The sequence below is a fragment of the Taudactylus pleione genome, unplaced genomic scaffold, assembly GCF_031769625.1.
Source record: "Taudactylus pleione unplaced genomic scaffold, aTauple2 ptg000206l, whole genome shotgun sequence".
Taxonomy (NCBI): domain Eukaryota; kingdom Metazoa; phylum Chordata; class Amphibia; order Anura; family Myobatrachidae; genus Taudactylus; species Taudactylus pleione.
The window spans coordinates 3,608,654-3,616,452 of NW_028284608.1; the positions used below are offsets into that span (position 1 = coordinate 3,608,654).

The 7,799-nt window shown below is 43.6% G+C and overlaps 1 pseudogene; it reads left to right on the forward strand.

Moving 5' to 3' along the window:
• The first annotated feature begins 688 nt into the window (after positions 1-688).
• Positions 689-1,526, forward strand: LOC148517873 (uncharacterized; annotated as a pseudogene).
• The last annotated feature ends 6,273 nt before the right edge of the window (positions 1,527-7,799 follow it).

Below are 7,799 nucleotides of genomic sequence, written 5' to 3' on the forward strand. Positions count from 1 at the left end.
TCCATACCCAATTTCAGTCACGTCCCGGGGCTCAACCCTGCACTGCTCCATACCAGATTTTCAGTTAAGTCTCGGGGCTCAACCCCGCACCATTTCATATCGTATCCTTGTCACGTCTTGGGGCTCAGCCCCATACCAGATCTTCATCACCTCACGGAGTTCAACTCCACACCTGTTAGTTGGTATGATATGAACTTTGTGCTATATTAACTTTAGTTCTTGCGTGGCTATCCTGACACCTGTTTGTTGTGATAATCTGAACTTTGCTTTATGGAGATTTTATGCTTAAGTATCTAGAACTTTTCAGCACAGTCCTGTCTTTGAATAAATCTTGTTTACTTTTAACATTGCGTTCCGGTGCCATTTCATGAGAAGGTCATTCCTTAAATCCCCTCAGTTTGCACCCCCTGTTAAGCCTGTTTCTCCTCAGAAGTCTCAAGAGTCTGTAGCCATGACAGGAATTGCTTACTTTTGCATATGTTATGATGCCTCAGGCAGCATATGATATTGCAGTGGATAATTTATGCATGCCCCTACAACGGCAATGAAATGCACTGGCATGCCTACATTTGCCCGACCATCCCCCCATCACCACCCACAAACATCACTTCCTGTCAATCACTCTGTGCAAATTATTTGACCAATTGCAAGTGTATAAGCATCTGCATTCCTTGCTGAATCAGGCCCAATGTGTACTCTCCTATGTAATACCCTTTACGAGAGTAACTACTTAGATCAATACTTGAGGAACATACCTGTAGAACATGACTTGGTGCCCTCTGACCTGACATGTCTGAAACAGCATAGTAAGAGGGAAGAGACAAAAAAGGGGATGTATCCTTTAGATACTCAGATGGTGAGTGTACTACTGGAGTACTTTTTCCATTATCTACTATTTTCATAGTAGAGAATGTGATTTCAGAAATATTGACTTTAATGGATCAGATGGTAGGAGAATTAGTTGTTTCTCTTACTCAAATAGTACAAGTTTCCTAAATTCATAAAGTGGCTTTATAGAATAGAATGGCGCTGGACCAATTGTTGGCAGCTGAAGGTGGTACAAGTGCTGTAGTAGGTCAAGAATGTTGCACAAATATAGACAATATGTCAGAAATTATTGGACATTTGATTAAGGTTGAGGAATTATAGAAAATCTTTAGGAATATAAATGCTGGAGAAGGGTGGGACCCTCATGGAATTACAGAAAGACTTCAGGAAGATAAGTGCTAGAGAAGGGTAGGACCCTCATGGAATTCCAGAAAGACTTCAGGAAGGTAAGTGCTGGAGAAGGGTAGGACCCTCATGGAATTACAGAAAGACTTCAGGAAGGCAAGTGCTGGAGAAGGGTGGGACCCTTGTCAAGTGTTGCTAAACTTTTCTCTGGAATAATACAATAGATTATTATTGAAAAAATTATTTTAGGCATAGTATTCATAGGCTTCAAGTGTGGACCAATAATTTGTGTACAATGTATTACAGGATTTAGGAGATTAAAGGCAAAGTACAAATTACTGACTGAATTATAGAGCAGGAATCACAAGTTGTTTATAGCTCCCCACAGATAACATATGAAAATCTGAGTGATGAGACTCTATATGAGACCCTAAAAGCCGGAAATGAGGGAGGGAGGAATTTTGAACGTGTTAGACAATAATAAATTAGCTGTATTGTCACTCTCTTAGTCATACTAAAAGGTACATATAAAAATTAAGGATACCTCATATAAAATGTAAGACTACTGATGGAGTGAGTATCAGTTTTTAATCCATTCTCCATGCATCTACCCTTTTCCTTGTTATATGTTACCCTAAACCTCCTTAGTGATTCAGAGAAGAATCATTTGATTTGTGTAATAGGATGCTGATAATATCAGCAGATAGAGTAATAATATGAATAAGTGAATACAAAATGAAAGCTGAATGATCAATATAATATAATAGTAAATGTAGCTTTAACAGTGAATACTAAAAGTTCGCAGAAATATTTTGTTTTTGAGTGCCTTGTATAAATATATCTGGAAACAAATGCCAGTTGTTGGTGATTCACTGCCATATGATAGTTTGTGGTTGCGAAGTTTTATAACAAATGGCGGTTAGCATTTACTGATTATTTTAGATATTATAGTTATAATTGGGTTGGGTATGGGTTCACAGCGGTCGGGACGGCGCTGCTCAGAATACCGACAGCGGCATCTGACAATCAGAATCCCGACACTCGTAGGTAAATATACTACCACTAACTCTTACCCCTACCCTAACCCTCCCTCCCTGGTGCCTGTACCTAACCTCCCCTATAGTACCTAAACCTAATCTCCACCTCACCGCACCCTAAACCTAACCATCCCCTGACCCCCGATATTCACCTTTGGGATGCTGGCGGTTGAGATACTGGAGCCAAAATCCCAACAGCATTGGCATTCCAGCATCAGTATTTAGACTGTCGGCATCGCACATGCTGGAATGCTGATTACATCCCGTTATAATCATGACTTCCATTAGGGGAGTCAATTTTAAATCTTTTATTGGCATGTGTTTTAGACAAATCTGGTATATAAGATGGTATGACATGTTGACAATAGCTTGCAAATCTGATTTTGCTTTCTCTGCACAGACATGCATAATACATCTTAAGGAGACTTCATTGTGTACAGTTATTCTTCCATAACAAATTGATCATTGGAAATGAAAGAAAAATATTATAAATGGCATCAACTATTTACTCATCTACAACGTAAAATGCATTTAACAATGCAATAATTTTAAAGATAAGCTTCAGCCAACAGACTCTTTGAAAAACAAACCATAAAATACATTCTGTAGAATCCACCAGAAAAAAAATGCCCCAAGCACATCACTTATACAGAAGAGATAAAAAAAATACAAAACTCTAAGCAACAACAAGAAGTACATCAGCATTCTCAGTACCAGACAGATATACAGATCAATCCAGATAAAAAGCAGCTAAGTGTAATAGACACATTAATCAAATTGAGACATAGTAACTGAAGTTCACACAGGGTCTAACACTGTGACACCGATCACTTATCTGTTTTCCTACTGAGTACGTCTATCTTATGGTGGTAAGTTGCGTATACAGTAATAATTTTTGTGAATTCAGAAAACAAACCTTTATAGTGATTAATATTTTCAGAACTTCACTGCTGAGCATATACCGTATGTACAAAAACACCTATTTGGCATAAAATAAGCATAAGTATAATCTATAATATACTGTATTGAAGTAAAAATTCCATGACCACATATAGGGCCTGATTCGGCAGTACATGCTATTGCAGCTGTGATTGCATCTTTTGCAGCAGCGCAACTGTGTCTTTATGCTAATGCCACGGTCGATGGCCTTCCTACTGAGATGCCCTCTGGTTGCAGCACTAATCCGCCTCTCTGCATATTAAGATGCATCATCAAAAGATTGCACTAACCCTACGGAGGCACAAAAACTCCATCTGAAAATGGCTGCTGATTTCAGTGCAACTGCATCTTTAGACGTAGTTTCTGACTGCAACACGCCCACATATGGGTAGCCAACAACCTGTTATCATGCATAAACACCCACTGAAAATGTACTTTCTCTGCGTCCAAAATTGTTCTGCACATTACAGCCTGATGCAGCAGTGCATTGCAGATTCCTGTTGATTTGGAATCTGCGCGTGCGCAGGACCCATGCTGCACATTTGCAGAACGGGCCCTGTGTGACCACATGCAGGCTCTCGTATGCCTCTGCCTGATTGACAGACAGAGGTGTTTTACATGGTGGTGAGTGGGTGGGGTGGTTTGTATTCCTGGAAAAATGGGCGTGTCACTCCCATTTCCTGGAGTGGCAAGGTCAGGATTTGTGTCCATGGATGTAGATGCCTTGTCTTACATGCCGGCCAGCCTGCATAAGCTGATGCTTACTCAGCTGGCCTGCACCGTCCAACATCGCAACCGATGGTTGATATGGTGATCCCAGGCTGCAACCTCGTTCGCAGTGCGGGGATCACAGATGCAGCAACAGGTGTCAGACACCTCCTGCTGCATTTGCATTTTAGCAAGGACAGAATTGCAAAGCTGCTTGTGTGCAGCTTTGCAATTCTGTCCCCTGCAGAATCAGGCCCTTAGAGCGTATGCACAGTGCAATCTGAAAAATTGAGCAGGCTGAACACAACGGACGATTGTGGCTTGCATTGACACCTCTTAATCAGGCCCATATAATGGGTGAGAGTGTGCAGTGCACTCGAGCTCCAGGATACAGGAGGGCCTTCACTGCACACTTTGCATCACTTCAATATACTTATCCTGTGCAGAGGCTGCCTCAGTACAAACCTCCAGTGCCATTTTCCTGGAGGTCTCCATATGTGCCGTAGAATTTGGCACAGTCTACTGTATGCATATGCCTCATACTTGCCTACCTTAGTAATTTCCTCTCAAGGAGAAACCCAGAAAGCACACACAGGTTGGATGTTATGGGGGAGGGAACATACTACTGTATTCGCATCATTAGGCCCCGCCATATTGCAGCAAAATGCAGTGAAACGCACATATTTAAATAGGGGAAAGGGCCCAATCACATCATTAGGCCCCATCCCCTCCTTATGGATCCATAGATTGCCAGCATTATCCTCCCCATTCTGCCCACACCACTAGGAGGGGCAAGCAGAGATTGTGTCCCCTGCTGGACACATTGACAGCCGGCACTGGGATGCTGTTTTTGCTCCCAGTGCTGGGTAAGCAGAGGTGGTGTGAAGACGATGCTGGGATGGAGTATCAGTTCCTAGTGGTCAAGCATTGGTTGTGGTGGAAGTCCGGCACTGGGAACGCTTGTTGGCTCCTAGTGCCGAGCCGGCATTCAGGCAGACTAGGCTCCAGCAATGAGCCAATTACAGATCGCGGACTCTCAGCCAATAGGAATCGGCCACGGCATGCCAATCACTGCTCACTGTGCCATAGCCCTGCCCACTCGTGATGCCTTATAATAGATGCCGCAGAGTGGGAAAAGTCAGTTCGGCGGTGGAGAGGGAGGAAAGAAGACCTCCCAAAGAAGAGAAGAGGAGCATTGTGGCAAGAGTTCCAGCAGCTGCGGAAGAGGCTAGAAGATGCTATGATCAAGAGGGAAGATAGGAGGTGCCGGCTGGTGGAAGAAAAGAAAAGATGGCGCCACTGGCCAGGACGGGCCAGTGGCAGAAGACTGGGGCTAAGGATTGGAGAGGACTGTGGAGGTGGAAAGTAAAAGAGCTAACAAAGCTCCCCCCAGCAGCCTCTTCCACCATACAGGTAGGCCCTCCATGAGGCCTACAATTAACCTCTACCTAGACCACCAGGGCTGTCAGGCACTAGGCCCATGGGTTAAATTAAGGCAATAGGCCTGTGTGCAAGTAGGCAAGCAATATGCCTGGGCACCATAGGGGGCATTAGGTCCTATATAAAGTAATTGGCTCAATTAGGTGTGAGTGACCTGGGTATTAGGCCAAGGTCTCTAATTGTGTAAGTAGGCAGGCCAATAGGCCTGAACCCTGTATAAAGTGGCCCTTGGTATTAGGACCACGCAACTAGCTGAGCCCCTCCATTAGGCAGGCCATTGGCCTGAGGCCACATTATGGAAAGGGACTCTGGGCATTAGGCCCAAGTCCCTTCGTTCCCTGTAGTAGGCAGGTTTAAAAGCCTGAGCCACCAGTAAGACACTGGGCATTAGGCTGGGGAACTGAGCCCATGGAGAGTGGCTCTGGGCATTAGGCCCAGTCCACTGGCAAAAATAGGCAGGCTACTAGCCTGAGCCACCTGTAAGACACTGACCCTTGATAGTGACTGGGCATTAGGCCCAGTTCACTATAATAAATGGATAGGTGGGCCCTGCATAAATATATATGTCAGAGAAGTGTTCTGCGGCTCTCACTCTCTGGTTGTGTATCTTGCATGTAGGCGTGGCCCAGCTCATTGATACCCCGTGGAGAGTTGTCAGGCTCCCACTAAGAAAATGTGTAATTCCCAATCACCTAGAAGAGGAGCTGCCCAGCTCTAGTTAGGCAGGTAGCAAACATTTAAAGGGACAGTACCGTATTTTACTCTTGTGTGATTACAGTCTGTGGTTGTTGTTCTGTGCAGGGTAAAAGTTGAATGGTTTATTGTTAAACATGCCATACTACACACATGGTAGGTTGAGGGCGATGTTGTCGTAGTAGCGTGACACACTTAGATTAGGTTTAGGTCCTTCATGGCTGTGGTGTTTGATTATCTCCTTACAGGGACCTGTAGGCGAGTGAGCAGATGAAGAACAATAGTGGACACAGTGAGCAATATCTCTGTGCGTACTGTCTCTCAGGGGTAAATTTACTAAGAATCGAGTTTGCGTGAGTTTGCATTCTCATGCGAGTTTAGCCTGTTTTTCCACCTCGCAAATTTACTAAGGACAAACACAAGTGAACTCGCACTAAACAGACATAAAAGCTTGCATGAGTTTTATAAACTCGACAAAATACACCATCATCAAAACTCGCAAGTACTTCCCATAGAAAGTAATATAACTCACAAATTTACCAAGATTCGAGTTTTTGAACTCACATGGGAAATTCTCAAACTCACTCCAAAATAGACTTTTCAAATAGATGACCTACTAAGGTGAGTGTTTGCGTGAGTTTGGATGTGTTTGCAACTGTTCACATGTGTTTCAACTTGCAATCACTGGCCACACATTGATGATGCACATAAAAGGAACCCAAATTGCTGGCTTTTATTTGTGTGCAGTAGAAATGGCAGAGTTTAGTTCCTCTGCTTGCAACTTTATGTGGCTGGGATTTCAGAGGTTCTATCAGTAGGCTGAAAACAACCAGGAGCAAGAATCTAAGCAGGCTCAGGAGGTAATGCAGGTACCAGAAAGGCTGCGCAGGCCACGTTTTTTTAGGAGGCATTTTAACTTGAACGCATTGGCCGATGTTGAGGTCATACAGATGTTTTGGCTGAATTGTAACAACATATTCTATCTGTATGACCGAGTCAAACAGGACCTAGACTCTGACACAGCACGTTCACACTCTGTCTCAGGCCTGCATAAGCTTCTGGCTGTGCTGCACTTTTTGGCTACTGGGAATTTTCAGTCTGTCACTGGTAGAGTTCTCGGTATATCCCAGTCCACATTTTCAAGATACCTCAACCAGGTACTGGTGGCATTTCAACCACTAATTGATTCCTGCATCTGCTTCCCTAGCTACGACACACAGTGGCATGCAGTCAGGGTAGCTTTTTATAACATGGCAGGCATGCCAAATGTCTTGGGCGCTATTGACTGCACACACATTGAGCTGAGACCACCTAGAGGGCATGCGCACATTTACCTCAATAGGCATCATGCACATTCCACAAATGTGCAGGTGGTTTGTGATGCAAAATTGAAAATCATGAGTGTTGTAGTCGGCTACCCTGGATCATGTCATGATGCCTTCATCCTCAGGCAATCATCCCTTCATGCACATTTTCAGGCCTGACAAATGCCGGAGGGATGGTTGCTGGATCAGTACTTTTGTCCTTGTCACTTTTCTGTTGATTTTTTTTTGTTGTTTTTTTTTTATTTTTTGACTCTGTTTTTCTTTCAGGTGATGCTGGGTATGGATGTTTGAGTTGGCTTCTGACTCCATTGGAACTTCTGGATTCTCCTGCTGAGAACAATTATAATGGTGCACGTAAGTCCACTCGATCTGTGATAGAGCATACATTTGGCCTGCTAAAATGTTGTTTCAGATGTCTTGATAAATTGGGTGGCCTTTTGTTATATTCTTGTTTAAAAGTGTTGGATATTGTGCTCAGCTGCTG